Raw genomic sequence first — 14,469 nt, 5'->3', positions numbered from 1 at the left:
GTCCCCATAAGGACGGAACCTCCAGTTCTCTTATGTGCAGCTAGGTGACAGCTAGGCAGAGGGTACACTGCCACCACACAGCTTGGGGTGGAGTTCTGTGAGCCAGAGAGTCCTCTACCCAGTGGGTCACCATTTCAGAGCAGAGCCATGGGGGAGCCCCTTCTCAGAGCTGCTCCCTCTGCTTCCTCTGGCAGTCCCAGCTGTCCAGACCTGACCCTGAAATGCCATGCTTTGAGGTTCCCTCTGATGGATGTGGTCCCGTAAGTGCTGAGAGTCTGTGCTGTAGGAACTTCTATAAATTCTGTGTCTTTTCCTCAGCATGTTTGCATAAAGAGTGAGTGTGTCCACTGGACAGTTTTTCTGAGAATTCTCATGTGCACTTTAAGATTTTACTGTCTTTAAAATAACATGGAGACGTCTCTATGAATATACAAAAAAAACACTGCATTGCACCCTTTAAATGGGTGAATTATACGATATGTGAATCACATTTCCATGAAGCTGTTAGCGGAAATAACACAGTCAGAACTGTGGTGTCCCCTGAAGCAGCTGTTGCAGCAGCCTCAGCCCCAGCCTCTCCCTGCCCTGCTGCACCAAGATCTTAAAACTGAGCGGTGAACATGTGGGAAAGGCAATCTGCTGGGCCCCGGTGATGACACATGCAGGGAGGAAGTCGCTTCTGCTGCTGGAGACAACTCAGTGCCACCCAAGCACGTCAGGAAGAGCCAGCCTGTCCCTGCCTACAGCGCTGCGAGCAGGCTGTGTGTTCATGAAGGACACAGCTGCTGACGTTCAACACCTATTTTTGAAACACAAAAATGGATTCCTGAATGTGATACGTACCTCTAGGAGCATGTGAAATGACTTCTTTCATGTAAGAGCAGTATGATGCTTTTATTCTAGAATTTTCTAAGCCTTCCCCCAGACCAGGGACAGTTATCATCACAGTCCATCATCACAGGTGAACTAAGAAGTTATTCTTACACAACACACAGAAAAACTGAGCTCCAAATAAGCACTTTCAGTGTTGGAAAAAACTTTTAATATTATTTAAACCTGTCTTTCTTTCAAATTTAAGTTTAGACATAAACATACATTGCCTTTTAAGTCACCTAAAAGTAAACATTAGATTTACTTGAATGACTTCATTTTTCCCCAGCAAGATCCATTAGTTCCAGAGTGGTTAAGACGTTCGGGCAGACAGGAGACTTTCACCGTGTGTTCACACTGGCCACATTTAAAAAAAATAAGTGTTTCTTCCACTTGTCTAGAGAAATCTCTGAGAAGGATCTTTAAATTGCTAAGCATAACCTCTGAAACAGTTATGTGCCTACTGGTTGGTGTGGAGCAGACCTGCTGGTGGTTAAAATCTCTGTCCCTGGCTCTCCGCCCAAGGTCCCAGAGCCCTGGGGCCGTCCTGTGACTCTGTCCTGCAGGCTCAGGAAACAGCATACAGGAAGCTAGGTCTTACTCAGTTAATTTGCTAGAAAGTTCCAGATAGAAAACCACTGCTCAGTGGGAAGCTTGAATCATCCATCATTTGTGTCTAGCTTTCAAAGGCCCTGAGAACAAAGTCATGGCATTTCTTCATTTTTGTTTTGTTTTTCCTGAACTAAGGACTCAAACCAGTGCCCACTTGCTAGAGAGCCAGCACCAGGGTCCTTGCAGAGCCCTGGCAGAGCTGGAGTGACACTGGGAGTGGCAGGCGCCGCTGGCGGGACTCATGAATGGCAGTGGCTCCTGGCACAGGGGGACTGAGATGCACTCCTGTGTTTATTGCAGCCTTATTTACAATAGCCAAAATATGGAAACAACCTAAATATCCATCAACAGATGAATGGATGAAGATGTGATACATACACAATGGAAAATTACTCAGCCATAAAATAGAACGAAATTTTGCCATTTGCGACAACATGGATGGACCTAGAGGGTATTATGGTGAGTGACATAAGTCAGAGAAAGACAAATACTATATGCTTTCACTTATATAAAAAACAAAACAAAGCAGAAATAGACTCATAAACACAGAGAACAGTCTGGTGGCTGCCTTTGGGGAAGGGGCAAGGGGAGAAAAATCAGAACGTTTGCTTCTGATCTGGGTGATGGTTACATGAGTATATACACATGCCAAAATTCATCAAGCTGGACCCTAGATTGTTGCCTTTTAACATATGTCCTTCAATAAAAAACCACCACCTAAAGTGAGCTGAAAATCACAGCTCTATTTAACGTACTCCAGGCTTATTTCCAAAGCGTCAGTGAAGAAACAGAACATATATATCCCCTTCCTGTCTTGTTTACAAGCTTTGAAAAGTATGACATTTCGTCTCTTCTGACTTTATCACAACAATTTCTGTTCTTCCCCGAGACCTATGTCAGGAAAGTTGGAAATGGCATCTTGATTTGTAGGTGTTGGGACACACTTCCAGGTGTAAAGGCAGGTGGAGCTGTCTGTGCAGGGGGCCCTGGATGGGCACTGGCTGGACCCTGCAGGAGGGCGCCCTTGGAGGCCTCTGGCTGGTGCAGTTAAGAGGACTTCTTGGAAACATCTGGGAAAACCCACTGTATGTATGTTTAGCTTCTTACAGATGCTCTTAGAAGTGTTGATGCCATCAGGTGGAGCTGCAGGCCTGTTTGGATGTTCAGAAACGATCTATGGTCAGGTTTCTCTCCTTGCTCCATCCTGTGCACCCACAGATCTGGTGTGGAGCTCATGAATGGCTAAGGGAGCCCCTGGGAACATTTGCTCTTTATATCACTACGGTCTGCCTTCCTCTCCATGGGATACCAGTTTGTGCATTCTTATGTTGATGGAAATTTAGGTTGTTTCCATATTTTGGCCATTACAATAAAGCTTCTATGATCATGTGTGTGCAGGTCTTTGTATGTAATTATGCTTTCATTCCTCTTGGGTACAACCTGGGAATGATGTGTCTGGATCATACGGTAGGTAGGTATATGGTAAACCTAAGGAATTTTCAGTTTTCCAAAGTGGTTGTGTAACTACATCAGCAACATCAGGATATGAGAGTCCCAGTTCCTCCACATCTTCCCAAACATGGTGCACACGGGATGGCCAGTCTTCTTAATTTTAGTCATCCAGATATACACATATCTCACTGTAGTTTTAGTTTGCATTTCTCTAATGCCTAATGATGTTGGCTTGAATCTTAAATCTATTGAAACTTGTTTTATGCTCAGAATGTAGTCTGTCTTGGTAAATGTGCCACGTCCACTTGAAAGGAGTGTGTTGTACTTTGATTGGCTGAGCGTGCCCCAAGTGTATGCCAGGTTGGCTTCTGATCAATATAAGCTGTGCTGAAGTACAACAGGATGCTCCCTGTGAAGTGCTGTGGATTCTGTGAGGGGTGCATCTGTAGTCGGAGTGAACTGCGCTTAGCCAGCTGGTTCTGGTCCTCTCCACATCTGCAGCAGAAACAGTGTGGCTTGCTAGGGAATGTCCTCTGTCAGGTAGTCCTGTAGGAGTAGCCCTGGCCTCAGTAGATGGCTGCGGAGTGGCTCCTGCGCTTCTGGACCTGCCTGTGCCCGTCTCCCAGAGAGGGCACCGCCTGCTTTGACCCTTCGTGTGCTCCCTTGGCTAGGGTTTTCTGGCTCTGCTGGATTTTGCAGGAAAAGGCAGGTTCTTATTTTTCACTGTCTCTTTTTTTCCGGAAAGCCTCTGAATAGAGAACTTGTGGCATAGAGAATTAGAACTCCCCCAAATCATCAGTTACATGGAAGTTTGTTTATTTTCCAAATTAGAAAGAAAATATAGATAAGGTGGACTTTATAAAATTTATACTTTGATTCATCCTTGCTCATTTTAACATGCTAACATGTGAAAGCACTTACTCCTAGTTAATGATTTGTTGAAAAAGCACTGGGTTAATGTTTCAGAACGAACACTTGGTACTTGGTATTCAGTTAGTAGCTTCCTTGTTGAAATTCTTAGGAATCTTAAGGATAGATTGGAGGGTTTGGACTGAGTTAGATACCCTTTGGGTGTCCTGTCTAGACACCATGTAGTTCAGGAATAAAGGCTTTGTGAGATAGAGGGAGGCATTTTATGAAAAATTCTGATTAAGCTGTTTAAAGAAATGAGCTGATGAGTGGACTTCTGAGCCTAGTGTCTCTGTCTCCATACCACACAGGGTCCTCAGGTAGAGGGATGGGGGTGGCCACTGTCTTCTTCCTGTTGTGGAGGGAGAAAAGGGAGATGTCTCTGGCTCGAGAATCCCGGACAGTCAGGGTTAGTCGGCTCGGGACTGTCCTGTTCCAGTGCAGCTTTGTGCCACCCAGGTGTGGCGATGGCAGAACTTGGCAGCCTGCCCAACACAGAGGCGGCTCCGAGGCACATCCGTGGACGATGAGGGTTCATGGGTTTGGTCTCAGCCAGGGCCTGTGCCTGCTGTAGCCTCAGCCCAGATTCCACACCTTTGAGTTACCCTGTCCATACCCATTCCTAAGTGGGCACATGCTCCAGCCCTCCTGCCCTTTGGGGGCTGCCTGTAGGGCCTCCACTCCTCTTGTCGTCACAGGTCAGCTCTCTCCCTGGCAGAGTGCCTCATCTCCCTCCAAACCCCACACCTCACTTTCTTGCTCCTTTGTCTTTCTTTTTCTCTCTCATATACCCACCTCCCTCCCTTCCTCCCTCCCTCCCTCCCTCCCTCTTTAAAGTTTTCGTAATGGAAAAGTTCAAACCTATACAGCAGTAGAGAACAGTACAGTGCCCCACTCCAGCCTTTCTCTCAGTCAACAGCCTCAGTTCCATGTATGTAACCATGCATGTGCCTTAGCCCCCGATTTTTTAGGTTATCTAAATACTTTAGTAAGTTCATCTAAAAAGCAGTGTACTTTGAAAAATCATTAAAATACTGTTATCACATCTGCAGAAGTTAATGTTTCCTTAAATAATATTGGATATTTAACAAGTATTCAGTATTCCAGATCAAGATTTATATTTCTAATTAGCTTATAAATAATGAATTCTTAAAACAATTTATTTGAATCAGGATCCAAAGAAGCCTTTCCATGGTGGTGGGCTGACTTGCCTCCCTCGTCTTGTAAGGGAGCTTCCTTCTCCGTCTCTTTTTCCTCTGAAGTCGGCAGGTTACTTACCTGTCTCTGTCAAGGCCCTGTGGACAGGGTTCTGCTGATTTGCATCCTGCCATATTGTTGAAACATGTTTGGATCATTTTTTATAAAATCATTTGATTTTTACATTGCTATTCGAAGGTTTTTGTTTGGTTGGTTGATTTTCCTTGAAAGTCCAGTAAGTTCACCAGAGTAAGTCTTGGAGTAGGTCTTTTAGGGTTGCAAGTTGATATTATTAGGTACCCCATGTATTCTTTCAATATGTAGTTAAAATCCTTTAGGGAGGTTTTCTTAATATAGATTCAGTATTTGTTTTGTACCTTTGATTCTTCTTCTCAGGACTTCTGTTACCCACATAGTAGATCTTCTTCTTGCCTTACTTTCAGTATTTGTCACTTTGTCTTGGATCTTTTTTATCTCTTTATCAATTTAAGACCTTTGTTGAAGTGTGATTCATATGCCACAGAATTCACCCCTTGTAAGTGTACAGTTGAGTGGATTTTAGTAAATGTCATGTATCATCAGTCACCACAGCCCAGGCTTTACATTTCCTAACCCAAAAGATCCCCTGTGCTGTTCGCATTCAGTCCGCGCTTCCACTGCACAGGGTTGGGCAACCACTGATGTGCTTTTCATTACTACAGACTTGTCTGTCTGAAAACTTCCAATAAATGAAAGGATATAACTTGTAGTCTTTAGTGTCTGGCTTTTTTATCTAGCAGAGTGTTTCTGAGGTTCATTTGCGTTGCGGTATTAGCATTTCATTCCTTCTCCGCTGTGTTGACGGACCACGTTTCGTATACCCACTCAGCTGGACGCTTGGGCCACTGCTACTCTCGCAGTTACGAATACCGCTTGTTACGCACATTTGTGTGGACGTCTTTGTTAGGACCTACAGTTTTCTTTCTTTGGGTAGAAACCTAAGAGTGGGGTTGTTGTGTTGTACGATAAACTCATATTTAACTTCTCAAGAAACGGCCAAATGGTTTTCCGAATTTCACGGTGGGGTCCATCCTCCAGAGGCGTCTGTCCCAGGAGGCCGCAGGCTCTTTGGCAGTGCAGCAGGCCTCGGGGCACAGGCCTCGCTGGCAGCACACAGGCGGTGGGAAGACGGCGGAGTCTCTCCAGGGAGCACAGTCTCGGGAGGGTTGTACAGCCACAGCAGGTGGCCAGTGAGGAGCTGAAGCACAGGCTACGAGAAGCCTGGCTTGGCACTTGGGGCCAAGAACATACAGATAGCCAGTGGCTTCGAATTTCCCCTGCAGCAGCTGGACTGTGTTGAAGTGAGCCCTCAGAACAGGCCATGATGAGCAGCTGAGGCTTCAGTCCTTAAAGGCATTGCGAGCGTCTCCCAGCTGCTCCTTCTCTGCCACCAAGAGTTCCCCATTCATCTCCTGCAGCGGGTGGTAGACGTAGGCACCATCTAGGTGCTGGCTCCGCTCTGCTCTTGAGCTGAGGAGCAAGGACACGTTGGCCATGGAGCTGATCAGCAAGAGGAAAACCAGGGCCAGGGTGAGGGCCAGCCAGGTGGTCCTGGGGGAGGAGAGAAACCGCAAACGGGGCTGTTGAACAGTGGTGGAGGGGGCTCCCTCCTGTCCACCCAGAACAGGGGTCTCCAGGGACCACACAGGGTCTGTCAAGGACAAAATGGGCCAGCAGGGCTGGGGGCACACTCCACACATGGTCAGGGAGCAGCAGTGACAGTGGCCACATGGGACACAGGTCAGTGCTGCCACATCGATATTTCAAGAGCAGTCAAGAAAAAAAAAATGTGATTTTCAGACCTTGCTGATCTTAAAAATGTTTAAATTGTGCATGCCCAATAAAATACAGCTGGGGACCTGACGATGCCCCGGGAGGCACCCGTTTGCATCCTGTGGTCCAGGCAGTGTGGATAAGAGGCGGGGCTCTGCTCCAGAGCGGGGAGAATGGCACCCCTTCCTCCAAGGCAGGGAGCAGGAGGGGGTCTTTCAATGATCTTTCTTCTTTCACTTGAATCTTGGCTGGAGCCCCCAGTGTCAAGGTGAATGCCAAAGGGTTCCAGGTTTGCATGGGGCTGGGGGTGGGACTCAAGCATCACACCCTTAGGCTGGGGCATAGGGCTCCTGGGATCCACTGTCCGTTCTCATGCATTTTCAAAGCACATTTTCAGGAGTTCTCTGGTGGTGGTCCTGGGCCTTCAGGGCCTCACCCCTGACTCACAGAGTCAAGACCCCCAGAAGGGACCTGGGATTTACATTAGTGACAAGCGCCCAGGTGCTGCCTCTGCCTGATTCCCACCTCCAGAATGAGTGGGGCTGGGCGAGCTGTGCACCCGGGGTTGGGCTATGAGAGGTGAGAACCATGAGAAGGCAGGTCTCTGGACCAGAAGCATCAGTATCCCTGGGGATTGTGCTGGAAATGCAGATCCTTGGTCCCCACCTGGGACCCAGAGGCAGAGACTGGGGGTGGGGAGTCTAGCACTCTCTTTTAATACACACTTCCTGAAGTCAAGTTTGAAACCTACTGCACTAAAAAATAAGAGATAAAGCCCTTAACACAAAGCCTGAGCACACGGAGGGGCCTGAGAAATGATGGGAGTTCCTCAGAGTTTAGTTCTTCTGCACTAAGAGCAGAGGAACGAAGTTGTGAGCCTGGTGGCCAGGGAAAGGGCACCTACGCCCCACCCCCAATGCTCCCCCAAGGGCAGGGACCTGGGTCCCTCCACACCATTCCCCAGATGGCTCAGTGGCTGCAGCATCAGCTGTGACTCTCCTCTGCTTACATCGAGAAATGTCCCATGGATGTCCAGATGCCACCTCCCAGCCTTGCCCAGTCCCTGGCAAAGAGGCCAGGCCTCGAAGGTGGAGGGGAGGGGATTCCTCCCACCCCTGCCTGGTCCCACCAAAGCACCTACCCAGTGAGGAGGAAGAGCTCCCCTGGCTTCAGGGTGGCCTCGGTGGCTGCAGACACTGCTTCACTGTAAGGTACCAGCGAGTGGCTGAGAGGCTTGGAGGGAGGGGTCTGTCCCCTCCTCCCCTGGGGGATCTGGGAGGGACCATACCTACCTTGTGAGAGGATGCTGTTTAGGGTGGGTGGGGAGAGGCTGATGTTGCCAGTCTGGGAGTTGCAAGGACACTGGTGTTTATACTCACATGGCTGCTGGCAGCCAGGCCCGTGCCAGCCGTAGGGACACTCTGTGGAGAGAAGACGGAGGGACACAGGTGGAAGCCTTGGTGATGGGCCCCAGGGGTATGCAGAGCTGGGCTGAGGCAGAAGCAACCCCCTAACCCCGCTCCCCAAGGCCAGACCCTGGAGGTGCCCTTGGGCAGTACTCCTGGCTGACATGGGGCCCATACAGCTTACCCTGAGCACAGGTGTCTCCAGTGAAGCCAGGGGGACAGGTGCAGGTCCCCTGAGCTGGGTCACAGGCAGCTCCATTCTGACACTGGCACTTCCTGGGACAGTCCTCCCCAAAGGAGCTGCTGGTGCAAGCTGGGATGGGCGAAGGGGCGACTTTGCAAAATCCAGCCCTGCCCCTCCAGGGCTGGGGCCAACAGGACTGCAAATGTATCTCAGTCACCCCAAGTCGCCGGTGAGTTCATGTACTTTCCCAAGAGATGAAGTCATGTGGCAGGCCCTGAGACCGCGCCCTCCTGGAGCTTTCAGTCTAGGAGGGCAGGCAGCCAGGAGCCAGGAAGCTCATCACAGTACAAGTGAGGCCACAAGACAGAGGATGTGACCTGCGTGACAGCAGGAGACCACTGGAAGGGGGGGGTGGGCACTTAACAGGGGGAGACCACAGAGGATGCGGCAGAGGAGGGGCACTGGGAAGGAGTGGGCAGGGGGGACCGCAGCATCTGGCCGGCCATGCTAGGGGGACTCAGGTTTCTGAGTGGAAGAGCAAGCCACTGCAGGGCTAAGCACCGAGAGTGGGTGGAATGTGTCCCCCAAACATATGTCCTATCCTCGGAACTCATGAATGTGGCTTTATTTGGAAATAGGGTTTCTGCAGATATAATTAAGGATCTTAAGATGAGAGCATCTTGGATTTAGGGTGGATCCTAAATGCAATGACTCAGGATCCTTGTCAGAGAATGGAGAGAGATTTGAGACACAGGGGAGAAGACCATGCGTAGACAGAGGCAGAGACTGGCGCTCTGAGGCCACAAGCCAAGAACATGGGGCACTGCCAGGAGCTGGAAGAGGCAGGAAGAGTCCTCCCCTAGACCTTTCAGAGGGAGTATGGGTCTGCTGAAACCTTGAATTTGGACGTCAGCCTCTAGAACTGGGAGAATATGTTTCTGCTGTTTGAACCACAGTTTGTGGAATTTTTGCAGCAGCTGCAGGACACGAATGCAGTGACTTACACGTGAGGTAAGACACAAGAAACAACAGGTGGGGCTAAAGGCAGCTGCCACCTCACCCTCTCCCTGGGTGTCCAGGGCTGAGGAGGGGGCCCACTTGGGGGCTTTACTTTCACTGCAGCTGGACCCTGTTCACCCAGCTTCACAGCGGCAGCCAGCTGCCAAGACAAAATGGAGAAGGCCAGGTGAGGGCGGGGTGGGTTGGGGCAGGGGGGCTGGGGGCGCGGGTCAGAGCAGCTTCCCCAGAGCCCACTCACTCTCAGTGCACAGCATGTGCTGGCTGCAGTTGGAGGGGCTGCAGTTCAGCCTGTTGCAGGCGACACCCTGCCAGAAGTGCCCTGTGCACTGGCAGTGCCCCACCACGCAGGTCCCGCGGCCGTTACAGTCAGGCAGCTGGCAGCGGGGCTCATGTATGCACACCACAGTAGACACACGGTGGGGGCAGCGCCACATGTTGTCCTGGCAGCGGGGGGACACGGCCTGTGAGGAGAGAGGCACAGTGCTGGCCATTCCCAGCTGACCCTCATGCCCCCTGCTGCAGCCGAGGGCTGCCTCTCTCCATTTTATAGTTTTTTTTATAGGCTCTCTGGCTTTCATAGATTCTTCCCACCACCTCACAATGCCTTCAACCCCAGGGCCTTTGCACATGCTGTTCTGTCTGCTCAGAAGACTCTCTCACCCCTGCTTTGCCACCTCCTCATACTTCAGATCTCAGCTTATGCTTCATTAGGCTCGGAGAGGTCTTTCCTGACCAATCAATCCCCCTTCATTGGTTTGGGTAGTGGTGGTACACTGTGACTGATTCCACACTCCTCCTGTGCACAGTGAGAGGCAGGGATCTTGGCTCTTCCTCCTCACTACACACAATAGGTACACAGTATTTATTGAATGAGACTAATGAGACTGTTGGAGATGGGCCTGGGCATGGACCTCCAAAAGGGGACTCTGGCAAGCTTACCAATGATCTGATGGGTACCAATGATCAGCAGGAACTCCGCCGTCTCCCACAGGTTAATGCTGCAGCACACAGACAGGGCTGCTGACGGCTCCACTATGGCTGGCGAATTTCTAAATGGGCCTCCCAAAGACGTCCTGCCCCGATTCCCAGAAGCTGTGAATATAATGAGATCATTTCTGTTATATTACAGGGCACAGCCGTCCAAAAGTGGGAACACCATCCTGGATTCTCCAGGTGCACCCAATGTCATCACAAGAGCTCTTAGAAGCAGACCTTTCTCGGTGGCCAAAGGGAAAGAGAGACATTGGGAATACAAAGGTATTGGAGGAATTCTGAAACACCTTTGTGACTCAAAGACAGAGCGTGTACAAGCAGAAGGAATGTAGGTGCCCTGAAGGCGCTGAGAGTCAGCAAGGAGACACAGGCCTCAGTCCTAGAACCACAAGGAACTGCATTCTGGCAACAACCTGAATGAGCTGGGAAGAGGATTCTTCCCTGGAAGCTCCCAATAAGCACCCTGCCTGGTGAATTGCTTGGTTTTGTCTGTGAGATAACCTGAACATAGAACCCAGTTGAGTCTTCCAGACTCTTTACAGAATTGTGATCTAACAAGCGGGCGCTGTTTGTGCTAATTTGTTATGCAGCCTTATTGAACTAACACTCTCTTTAAGAAGGAAGCAACTGGCTCAAAGAGGTTGAATGATTTGTCTGTGGCCATAGAGCGAGCAGATGACAGAGCTGGGATAGGAACCAAGGTCTTCTCCCTGAGAACTTGTGATTATTCCCCTCGTCCCAACCAGGGCTCAGGAGAGAGGAGGCCTAAGCTGGGGAGACAGAGAGGCAGTGTGCAGATGATAAGGATGGGGCACAGATGGGTGTGAACATCCCCAGGGAACAGCTGGGGGCCACAAGGGTGGCAGTCAGTGGGCTGAAGTTCCTCAAAGCAGGACTCAGCCCAGGCCTGGAGGCCCTGGTTCCCGGCACTCACCCCGCTGCTCTGTCTGCCCGTCTGCATGGAAGAGCACTAGCTGTCCCTTCTGGTCATGGCCCACGGCTGTCCTGGACGACATCACGTTCACAAATTTGCTAAATGAACCTGAAGGAAGAGAAGTCTGGCTGATCACCTGGCCCTCTGGAAGCCTCCTGGGCTCTGCCTATCACTTCTTGTCAGTCTGCCACCACTCCCCATCTTCCATCCCATGCCATCTAGCAGCTTGCTTGGACATGCGTCTCCCTGCCTCCCCTCTGTCCCCTCCCACTCAGTCTCCGTACGGTAGCCAGAGAGCTCTTCTGAGGTGTGAATCAAGCAAGATCTCTAGGTGCAAACCCTCTAATGGCTTCCACTCTTCTTAGAACACAATCCAAGGCTCAGCACGACCACCTCAACCTCCTAACCTCATCTCCTGAAGCACCCATCTTACTGCCCTGCAGGCTTTTCTCCATTTCCTCTGCCTGGACTGCACTTCTCCCCAGCTCTTCCCAAGGTGTGCCCCTTCCAATCCAGGTCACCTCCTCAGTGAGGCCCTCCCAGACTGTTCAGTGTAAAACATCAGAGCCTGGTGTCCCTTCCCCACTCCAATCTTCTGCATCCCAGTGGTTCTCAAACTCAAGTGTCCATCAGACTCACGTGACTGGGGGCTCATTAAAATACACAGGTTTGGGACTCACCCCCAGAGCCTGTGAATCATAGGTCCTTTCGCCCACCAATCCCCTTTCCTCAAACTTTATCTTTCTTAACACTTAACATTTCTTTTCAGCATATTTTGTATTTATTTTATTTCTTATACATTCCATGAGAGCAGGGACCTTATCTGTCTTAATCTCCATTGATCCCCAGTCTAGAATGTACTTGCTGAAAGACTTCAGCATAGCTTTCCCCACCCCTCCACTGGTCCTGGTTCTCAGGGGGTGCTGTGCTAACACCCCTAACTCCCAACCTGTCTCCTAGGTCTCATCGCACTCCGCTGCCTGGCTTTCACTGATGTAGACGCTTCCATTGCGAATCAGCCACACGACCCCACTCAGCAGCTGCACAAACGCACTCTCAGCGTCCAACACCTCCTCTTCAGACAGGTACCTGGACCCAGGCAAGGCATGATACTTACTCAACAACAGGGGCAGTAAGGCACCCTCCCCCCTCCCCACCTCAGCCCAGTTGCTTGACTCCTCTTGGTACCCCAGGAACCCGCCTGGATCTGGTCCTGAGTCAGTCTTTGTAAACAGCATACACTTCTGGTAATAGAAACAACCATCCTCAACAGATCTTAAGTCCACCTACGGCCCTCAGTCTCCTCGGCCATCACCCTATGCCTGCAACAACTCTTAACTGGCACCCTTGCTTCTACTTTGGCCCCTCCAACCTAGTCTCCAGCCAGAGTTAGAGCGAATGTTTAAATAGTCATACTCCTGTCATTCTCTGATACTCTGCTCCTTCCTTCAGTCCTTCACACACACCAAACCGTTATGCACCTCTGAGCCTTAAGTGCTCGCTGCTCCTTCTGTCTACAGTGCTCTTCCTCCACTTCTGACGTTGGCTGACTTGTGATTAATCTGCAGGTCTCAACGCAAGTTGAGAGGCAAAGGCCTTTCCTGATCACTCTCCCTAAAAAATAACACTCCATTTATAATTGGCTCACCCTGTTCCTTGCTTCCCTGATTATACACAATCTAAACTTGTTCTTCTGGCTTTTATTTACTTTTGCCAGTCACAGGGAAGGTCCATGAAGGCAAAAGTTGTCTGTGCCTGCCTAGTGCTATATTCCCACAAAGAACACTGCTGAACAAAAGCAAATGCTCAGTGACACTAGATGAAGAATAAACCCTGCAAGTGAAGTATGACTATCCCCATTCTGTGGATGAGCAAACGGAGGCTCAGCTTGCTTGCTGCGTAGGTGACTTGAACAGAAGCACGGCTACAACACAAATCAACACAAATCTAAGGTCGTCTACCCTCGACAGTCACGGGGATTCCTGCCTTCTCATCCGGTGACCAGGGCCCTTTCGCGGCGGATCCCGAACTGCGCGTTCTGCAGCCCCCCGGCGCTGCTCACCCGCCGCCCGTCGCTCACCACGTTCCCGAGGCACGCCGGTGTCCATGCGAAAGAAGCCGCTGTAATGGGCGACGCTGCAGCCGGCTGCCCGCACCGTCTCCTCCACGGTGGCGCGGCGCCTGGACGCACAGCCACCGGGCCCGCCAGGATACAGCACCGAGAAGGCGCGCAGGGGCTCGGCAGCCCGCGTTAGGTGGCCGGAGACCCGGTGGTCGGCGAAGTGCGAAACGAAGGTGCGCACGGCGGGGCTGCGGGCGCCGGGGGTCGCGGGGGAAGGCGGCCAGCTCTAGTGCTCGCGGCTGCCGGCGCGCACCCGTTTACAATCCCGGGCGGGGCGCGCGCGCGCGGGTAGAGCACCAGCAGGTCGTCGTCGCGGGAGGCCCTGCGGGAACAGGAGGGGCGCAGAACTCAGAGGACTGTGCCTCGGACGGGGGAACCCCAGAACCCGGTTCACCCCCACCCGAGGGCTGTACTCACGTGGGGCTGAGGCCGCCAGACGCCTGCCGGAGGAAGCAAAGCACTGCAAGGAGGAAGAGAAACCAGCGACGCATGGAAGCCGCCATGTTGAACGCAGGCCTCCGGTCACGTGGACCATCCCCACGTGACCGAAGATTTCTGGTGGTAAATTTTAGTCTAAAAACTATTTAAGCTCCTCGAATATCGCGAGATCTCTACCTGTAATTTACTGTTTTGTTTTGTTTTAGAGAGGACGGCGCTGGGAGTGGTGGGATGGCACCTTCTCATGTTGATGTAATTTCAAACGTACAGAAACTTGAAAGTGTAGTATAAAGAAAACGCCTATACCTTTTACTTACTTTTGCTGGTTGTTAAAGTTTGCCCTATTTACTCGATCATTTGCACTTTATTCATGTATATATTTTAAACTATTTGCAACAAAGTTCAGACATCAGGATCCTTCACCTTAATACTTTATACTTTATACTTTATACTCTTCGAACAAGGCACTTTTTCTTATAAAACCACAGGCCAAGGAAAATTAGGACATTTCACATTGATA

At 50.6% G+C, this 14,469-nt stretch overlaps 1 pseudogene; it reads right to left on the bottom strand.

Moving 5' to 3' along the window:
• Positions 1-1,031: 1,031 nt before the first annotated feature.
• On the bottom strand, positions 1,032-14,027 carry LOC118912268 (N-acetylglucosamine-1-phosphodiester alpha-N-acetylglucosaminidase-like; annotated as a pseudogene).
• Positions 14,028-14,469: the final 442 nt, after the last annotated feature.

The sequence above is a fragment of the Manis pentadactyla genome, chromosome 5 (genome assembly GCF_030020395.1).
Source record: "Manis pentadactyla isolate mManPen7 chromosome 5, mManPen7.hap1, whole genome shotgun sequence".
NCBI lineage: Eukaryota > Metazoa > Chordata > Mammalia > Pholidota > Manidae > Manis > Manis pentadactyla.
This window is presented reverse-complemented; position numbering and strand designations above follow the sequence as displayed.